This window comes from Herpailurus yagouaroundi, unplaced genomic scaffold (assembly GCF_014898765.1).
Source record: "Herpailurus yagouaroundi ecotype Mexico unplaced genomic scaffold, PumYag 203, whole genome shotgun sequence".
Taxonomy (NCBI): domain Eukaryota; kingdom Metazoa; phylum Chordata; class Mammalia; order Carnivora; family Felidae; genus Herpailurus; species Herpailurus yagouaroundi.
This window is the reverse complement of record NW_024412434.1, coordinates 167,613-176,955: the sequence shown is the minus strand read 5'-3', so window position 1 is coordinate 176,955 and position 9,343 is coordinate 167,613. Positions and strand designations below refer to the sequence as shown.

At 36.0% G+C, this 9,343-nt stretch overlaps 1 pseudogene; it reads left to right on the top strand.

Annotated features, from left to right (window-relative positions):
• Positions 1 to 8,663, top strand: part of LOC121014546 (spliceosome-associated protein CWC15 homolog) — a 157,142-nt pseudogene extending 148,479 nt beyond the window's left edge.
• The last annotated feature ends 680 nt before the right edge of the window (positions 8,664 to 9,343 follow it).

Below are 9,343 nucleotides of genomic sequence, written 5' to 3'. Positions count from 1 at the left end.
AAGACAGATACCATATGGTTTCACTCTTATGTGGATCCTGAGAAACTAAACAGGAACCCATGGGGGAGGGGAAGGAAAAAAAAAAAAAGAGGTTAGAGTGGGAGAGAGCCAAAGCATAAGAGACTGTTGAGAACTGAGAGCAACCTGAGGGTTGATGGGGGGTGGGAGGGAGGAGAGGGTGGGTGATGGGTATTGAGGAGGGCACCTTTTGGGATGAGCACTGGGTGTTGTATGGAAACCAATTTGACAATAAATTTCATATGTAAAAAAAAATAATAAAATAAATAGTTTTAATCTAATACCATATTTAAAAGCTATTCTTTTGCATTTGAAATTTGGAAATAAAAATAAAATAAAATTTTTTATTCATAAAACATACATCATTTTTATCCTTTCTGTTCATTTTCTTTCAAATGGTACATGAGTACTTTAAGATTAATATTTTGAAAAAAACATATAATGTTAATTCAACATTTCAAAAAAAAAATGAAGGCCTAAATCCAATTCTAATTCCATTTACTTGAAAAACTATAATTCTCACTTGGATATAAATTTATTTGTATGTGTGTAATATGTACCACTAAAGAAACACAATAAGTCACTGTCAAATTAGGTAAGACAAATATTTAAAAAACAATGCAAACTTATATTACTCATATACACATATGTGTATGTATATGTATATGAGTGATATAAGTTACATATATACACACTTTCACAAACACCCACTCATTTATGTGTATATGTACCAATGGAGATCTATCATTGGAATACACTGCATAAAGACTAAATCAGACAGGACACTTGAATGAAAGTTTAAAATTCCTGAGATGAATTGTTTCTGAAATTCTTAAAGGACATAAAGAAATTAAAATCTTGTTTGATCAGCTTCTTTGTTATTATTAGGAGATTCTTACAAGCAAAGTAAATGGGGGATATTCTCTCACTACAACTTTTGGACAATAGAAGAATGATTCAAATGGCAGATTCAAAGTCAAATATGTGGAGCTTTTGTTGTCCATTCTTATTTTTAATCAAGCACAAACCACCCACACCTGCTAAAATAGAAGCAAAAAAGGCAGGTGGAGAAAAACATGTTCAGACCAACGTTGAAAGGCCAGATCTGTTAAGAGGTTACTCTCTCTCAAAATAAATATTAAAAAAATAAACCAAAGTCAAAGATGGATAAAGAAAAAAAAAAGGAAAAGCTCTGTTATTTAATTTCTCCAAATATTTGTTAAATTCTGAATGCTAGGTGATTGGTTTCATATCAATATTTCATAGGGAAATTAAATATAATTCAATAGATTTTGAATTTTCCAGTATTTTAAAATATTAATTTTGAAAACATGGTTTGGATTAGGTGTAATTATTTCAAATATGATGGAAATAAAAGAAACTAGTTTTCTTTAAATTCTGTTACATCTTTCTCATAATAATTAAATTTACTTATATTTCTAATGATGTAGAGTAATGTCAAATTCTTTCATTTTTAGAGATTTTATGATAGGAGAGATTAGCTCATTATTACCTGTTCTTTGTAATAGCACAATTAGCTCTTCTATGTAATGGATGTCCAACTACTTTCAGAAAGATTGTAATTATATACGTTAAATATTGAACATTTGTTTTTTACTCACTATTGATATAAATCTTTTTGTGATTTTTTTATAAGTATGTATTTACAGTTTTCCAGTGGCAGTTGTAGTATATGGTAAGTGTTACAATAGAGGAAGTTACATAGTATTCTAGAAATTTTTTTTAAAAGATAAAAATGATGTTAGCCTTTTTAAATTTTTTAATGTTTATTTTTGAGAGAGAAAAAGAGAGGGAGAGCACACCAGCAGGGGAGGAGCATAGAGAGAGGGAGATACAGAATCTGAAGCAAGCAAGCTCCAGGCTCTGAGCTCTTCAGGACAGAGCCCAATGTGGAGCTTGAAACCACAAACAGTGAGATCATGACCTGAACTGAAGTCAGATGCTTAACTGACTGAGCCACCCAGGCACCAGCCTTTTAGTCAGACAGATAAATTCTTCATACAATTGAAAATATTTTCCTTGGACCTTGAAGAATGTATTAAAGTTGACAGAAGAAGTTAAGAATGGTCAAGGTAGATGGAATTGACAAATAAGAGTAGAGTTGTGTGAAAGAGTGTATCTTTGACAGTACATAACCAGTTCTGTATGTGACTACAGTTTGGGATGAAAGTGTTAGAGAAATGAGGAAAACATCCCTGAATGTCAGTGAGTTTGTTTTTTACTTTCAGATGATGAGAAATAAGTAAAACAATCTTCTTTTTTTTTTAAGGGAAAACATTTCTATTTCTTTATTTATTATTTAATTTATATCCAAGTTAGGTAGCATATGGTGCAACAATGATTTCAGGAGTAAATTCCTTAATGTCCCTTACCCATTTAGACAATCCCCCCCACCCCACAACCCTTCCAAAACCCTCGGGTTGTTCTCTATATTTAAGAGTCTTTTATGTTTTCTCCCCCTCCCTGTTTTTATATTATTTTTCTTCTCTTCCCTTATATTCATCTGTTTTGTATCTTAAAGTCCTCGTATGAATGAAGCCATATGAAATTTGTCTTTCTCTGATTAATTTTGCTTAGCATAATACCGTCCAGTTCCATCCATGTAGTTACAAATGGCAAGATTTCATTCTTTTGTATTGCTGAGTAATACTCCTTTGTATATATATACCACATTTTGCTTACCCATTCATCTGTTGATGTGCATTTGGGCTCTTTCCATAATTTGGCTGTTGTCAATAGTACTGCTATAAACACTGAGGTGCATGTGCCCCCTCGAATCAGCACACCAGCATCCACTTGGTGGATAAATACAAGTAGTGCAGTTGCTGGGTTGTAGGGTAATTCTATTTTTAATTTTTTGAGGAACCTCCATACTGTTCCAGAGTGGCTACACCAGGTTGCATTCCCACCAGCAATGCAAAACAGATCCTCTTTTTCTGCATCCTCACCAATACCTGTTGTTGCCTGAGTTGTTAATGTTAGCCATTCTGAGGTGTGAGGTCATATCTCATTGTGGTTTTGATTTGGAATTCCCTGTTGATGAATGATGTTGAGCATTTTTTTTTCATGTGTCTATTTACCATCTCGATATCTTCTTTGGAAAAGTGTCTATTCATGTCTTTTGCCCATTTCTTTACTGGATTATTTGTTTTTTGGGGTGTTGAGTTTGAAGAGTTCTTTATAGATTTTGGATACTAACCCTTTATCTGATATTTCACTTGCAAATATCTTCTCCCATTCTGTCAGTTGCCTTTCAGTTTTGCTGATTGTTTCCTTTGCTGTGCAGAAGATTTGTGTTTTGATGAGGTCCCAGTAGTTCATTTTTGCTTTATTTCCCTTGCCTCCAGAGACATGTTGAGTAAGAAGTTACTGTGACCAAGGTCAAAGAGGTTTTTGCTTGCTTTCTCCTCCAGGATTTTGATGGCTTCCTTTCTTACATTGAGGTCTTTCATCCATTTTGAGTTTATTTTTGTGTCTGGTGTACAAAAGTGGTCCAGGCTCATGTCGCTGTCCAGTTTTCCCAGCACTGAAGAGACTGTGTTTATTCCATTGCATATTCTTTCCTGCTTTGTCAAAGATTAGTTTGCCATACGTTTGTGGGTCCATTTCTGGGTTGATCTGAGTGTCTGTTTTTGTGCCAGTACCATATTGTCTTGACGATTACAGCTATATGATATGTCTTGAAGTCCAGGATTGTGATGCCTCCAGCTTTGGCTTTCTTTTTCAAGATTGCTTTGGCTATTTGGGGTCCTTTCTGGTTCCATACAAATTTTAGGACTGTTTGTTCTAGCTCTGTGAATAATGCTGGTTTTACTTTGATAGGTATTGATTGAATATGTAGATTGCTTTGGGTAGTATCTACATTTTAACAATGTTTGTTCTTCCAATCCTGGAACATGGAATATTCTTTCATTTTTTTTGTGTGTTTTCTTCAATTTCTTTCATAAGCTTTCTATAGTTTTCAGTGTATAGATTTTTTTCACCTTTTTGGTTATGTTTATTCCTAGGTGTTTTATGATCTTTGGTGCAATTGTAAATGGGATTGATTCCTTGATTTATCTTTATGTTGTTTCATTATTGGTGTATAAGAATGCAACTGATTTCTGTGCATTGATTTTATATCCTGTGACTTTGCTGAATTCATGGGTCAGTTCTAGCAGTTTTTGGTGAAATATTTTGGGGTTTCAATATAGAGTATCATGTAATCTGTGAAGAATGACAGTTTTAATTCCTCCTGACAGATTTGGATCACAACCAACACTGCAGAAATACAAACAGTGATAAGAGAATATTGTGTGCAATTATATGCCAATAAAGTGGGCAATCTGGAAGAAATGGACAAATTCTTAGAAACGTAAAAACTACCAAAACTGAAACAGAAAGAAGTAAAAAATTTGAACAAACCCATTGTTGATACTAGCCAACCAAATCCAACAATACATTGAAAAAATTATTCACCACAACCAAGTGGGATTTATACCTGGGATGCAGGGCAGGTTCAATATCCATAAAATAATCAATGTGATACATAACATCAATAAAAGAAAGAATAAGAACCACATGATCCTCTCAACAGATGTAGAGAAAGCATTTGACAAAACACAGCATCCTTTCTTGATAAAAACCCTCACGAAAGTAGGGATAGAAGGATCATAACTCAAGATCATAAAAGTTACATATGAAAGATCCACTGCTAATATCATCCTCAATGGGGAAAAACTGAGAGTTTCCCCTAAGGTCAGGAACATGACAGGGATATCTACTCTCGCCACTGTTATTCAACATAGTATTGGAAGTCTTAGCCTCAGCAATCAGACAACACAAAGTAAAACAATTTTCTAAGACAACTATGTATATACTTTTGCATTCTAGATGTCTTTGGGGATCAATTTAGAAAAAGAAGGCTAAAAGACCAATCAAAACTATTCCAGTAGCACAGGCATGATTCTATGAGTGTTTGGATTAAAATATCATCTGTAATACAGAAGATACACTTATCTTCTGTACACTATACACTTTGGGTTAGCAAAATAAGTCAGGGTAGAGATAACATTTAATAATTTGATTTTTTTGGCGATTGGTTTGATAATTATCTTTAGCTGAAATGAACAATACCTTAAAAATAATAGGTTTATTTGCCACCATACAAAATTTGTTCCTGAATATGTTAAATATGAGGTGCAGGTTGTAATTGCAGCTGGAGAGTATCAGTCAACAATTAAATATATGGGTCTGGGACTTATAAGAGAAATCTGGAGTAAAATTTTAAGTCACAAGTCAGAAAAAATATTAGAAATGTGGGTATGGATATAAAAAAAAAAGCAGGATAAGTGTGTAGAACGTCTTTTCCCAAGGTGCTATGGATTTCACTCACACACACACACACACACACACACACACACAGACTCACTCACAAACACAAATATTCCATGGTCAAATAAATTTAAGAAATATTTAGTTAAACAAAGTTAATAATCTTTATTTTTTTACCACAACATTTCTTGGAGCCTTTTACATCACATTACAGTATATAGTATACAGCATTTCCCAAAGTTATCATAGAGTTGCATTTTTGAACACATTTCAGAAAAATTACTCTTGATTTGGGAAACACCGGTGCAGAATAATAAGTAATACCTAACAAGACCAGTATTTACACAGGGAATAAGTAAAAGCCAGCGAGAAGAGAAAGTTGTTAGTATGGAGGCCAGCTTTAATTGTTTTTTTTTTAATTATTTTTTTAACGTTTCTTTATTTTTGAGACAGAAAGAGACAGAGCATGAACGGGGGAGGGTCAGAGAGAGGGAGACACAGAATCCAAAATAGGCTCCAGGCTCCGAGCTGTCAGCACAGAGCCCGACGCGGGGCTCGAACTCACAGACCGCAAGATCATGACCTGAGAGGAAGTTGGCCGCTCAACTGACTGAGCCACCCAGGCGCCCCCATTGAATGGTCTTAAGGAAGTCAAGGCAGAAGAAAATTTCAAGAAGAAAATAGGAAGATATACAAAATGTTTAGAAGGGTCAATTAAGAACATCACATAAAAATTCTCCCTGTATACTATGAGGAATTCATTGATAACTCCAACAATACTAACCAAAAAAAAGTGATTATTGAAAAAATGCAATAAGTTAAAGATTTTTTAAAAAATAAGATTTATTTGAAAAGGGAAGGCAACATGGAAACAAACTTGGAAAAGGTAATTTACTATTGCAATTGTTTGCTTTGAATGGAAAAGATCATGTACCAATTAATTACAATTTTTTGAGTGCTTATGAATCTGGAGACCATGATAAAAAAATTCATAGAGCCTAACAGTGGTGAAGTATATGGTCTGTGAACCCAGGATATCTGGACTCGGAATTGAAACACAGCTCTGCCCCTTTCTGTCTGTGTGACCTTGGACAGATCATTTTGACTTTTAGTGCCCCAGTATAAAATGAGAATAATAATAGTAGCTTACTTCATGGCTTATTGTGAGGACTAAGTGGGAACATATAGAATACTTTATGGAGTTCTTAGATTAGTTTTAAAACCAATTCTAGAGCTCCTAAAATTCTGATTCAGTAGGTATGGGACAGATGAGGATCAGAAATCTGCATTCTTAATGACCCTCCCTCCCTGGAGACCACACTTTGAGAAACCTAAGACAGATCTAAGATTCATTCAAGGAAAAGGTTGAGGAAATAACTAGGAAAATTTTGATGTTGCCTTAAACAAGAGTTAGGAGTGTAGTTCCCTAGGCTGCTGTGATTAAGTTTCGCAACTGGATGCTTAAAACAACAGAAACTTATTCTCTCACAGTACTGAAGGTTAGAAGTTTGAAAGTAAGACGTCAGCAGCACCATATTCTTTCAGGAGGTTCTAGGGGAAGAATTCTTCCTTGCCTCTTCTAGTGTCTGCTGATTGTAGCAATCCTTGGCATTCCTTGACTTGTAGATGCATTACTCTGATCTCTGTCTCCTTCCTCAAATGGCCTTCTTTTCCATGTGTTGATGCCTCTTTTCCCTTTCTTTTAAGTACACAAGTTATATTGGATTATGGCCCACCCTAATCAAGGATGACCTCATCTAAATTTTATCTTAATTATATTTGCAAAGACCTTGTTTCCAAGTAAAGTCATATTTACAGGTACCAAAGGCTAGGACTTTCACATACCTTTTATACAATCAAACCTATAACAGAAGAGAAGGAGATTCAGGTTAGAAGTTAAATAATTCTAGTAACAAGATAATGTCCTTTAAAAATAGCATATCAGTCTCTACAAATGTCGGATGACTGATAAGGTAAATGTCATCCATGAGATAAACAATTATTGGCCTCATGTTGGCATTTACCTGAGATTAAATTACTATGGAAATATGCATTATCATCAGTGAATGGAAGCTTTGGGCAAGCATTTGCATATTATGCAGATAATTATAACCTCATCCATATCATTCCCATACCCTTGATCTGCTTGATCTTCTGATCATGTTTTGTCAAATCTACTGTGAGGTCAAACCATAAATCCTCTGTATGAGATCACTTTTATAGAAAATGGTAAATGAAATTCTACTCACTTGAAGGATTTCATTTCTGTTCAGAGGTGTGACCCTCAGGTAGGGATATCACGTTATAGAGATCCACTTCCAGCAGATGGCCATGTAATACGAGGGACCATCAACAATCCAGAAATTTTTCTTTTTTAATCATCTAGTCAGAAGCAACTCTTAGTGTGTCACTGAAGTGTAGAAGGAAAGATGGCAATTCATCAGTAGTAGGCATGTTGGAAATGTGTGTAACCTGTTCATTAAATTGTACCTTGGGAATTGTTTAGGCACAGAACCCTAAGTATAACTTTTACTTGATGATGGAAGACTGCTTTGAAGTTAAATTGATTATATAATGCTCCCATCCTGATGGTTTGCCCTTATCTCATGATCAGACATTCCTTTTAATTGTATCAGTTTCACAAAAAAAGAATGCATTTTTTTTTTGAAAAAGAGATTTTGCTCCAAAATCAGGTGGATTTCATTGTATTAATCCTCTGAGGACTTGCTACAGGCTCCCAATAGCAATTCTATCTACCATAGATACCTGAAGCATTGGTTGCCTGAAAAGTAATAAGAGGAATTAAGATGGCAGTGAAGTAGGGGAAACCTGGATTTTTCTTGTCCCTCAAACCCAGCTGTATTGAGGTCAGATCACTTGGAACACACAGTAAATTAATCTGTGGAGTGACAGGGGGATCTCCAAGGTTGGAGGGAGACAGAATGGCCAGTGCAAGGCACATGGAAGTAAATTGGGTGAGAGAAAAAATGTGGTGCCATAGAGGGGAGAATCCATTCCATGGAGAGACAAAAGACAAAGAAAGAGGGGATGAGTGAGTGTGGCATAGGGTTTGGACAAGGAAAAAACTTCTCTAGGCCACAGACTGGGGAGCAAGAAGTACTGAGCATCACAGCGTTTTGCAAACAGCATTTGGAGCTCAAACTCTGAGGTTTTTGAAGTGTGCAACTTATGCTGGAGTGGAGCTGTGGCAGATGCTCCTGGGGAAGGAGCTGGCCCCGGAGTGCATAGTATGGTGTAATGATTCCCAGGAAACACTAGAAGAGAACTTTCCTCTTCTTGGAGTAATCTAGAAAAATGTATTTTGCCTCTCCAAGGACAAAAGACCCTGTAGGCACCAGCAAGAGGCCTTTTAACAGCAGGGGACAGAGGTGCACCCAGAGGAAATATAAACTTGTTGCTGCTTTTAGTGGTGCAACACCATAGATTTCTTGCACTGTGCAGGTGTGGGACTGTTTTCTGGGATAAAGGACTTTACAAACAGCAGTGGAGAGACTCTACTCCTGAGGAATAGGGGCAGATTCATACGGTGCTGCGTCCCTTAAGAATTTGGTTTTGAATCCCAGTCACAGACCAAAAAGAAATGCAGGAAAGCTGTGGCACAGGGCAAGCTAACTGCCCTTACTATTCTGTGAGGGCTACCTAAACAATGGGGGGGGTGGGGGGTGGTGAGATCCCATGTTGGGGATGAGAGATTGGGGTGGTGACATTCTTCCCCCAACACCAGTGTTGTAGGACTTCACAGAGCAGCACAGTAGCCTCCAGTGGATGAGGGTTCTGCTTATACCAAACCCTACCCCCTGTGTCTGGCATTGCTTGTTTATGGAAAGTTGAGCGCTCTAATGACACCTATATTTCCAGTGGAAATAGGACCAGGCTTAGTTTTTAGTTTTTTGGGGTTTTTTTTTCTTTCTTTCTTCTTTTTTTCTTTGTCATCAGTCTCATAGTTTCATGGTTATTTCTTTGTTTCATT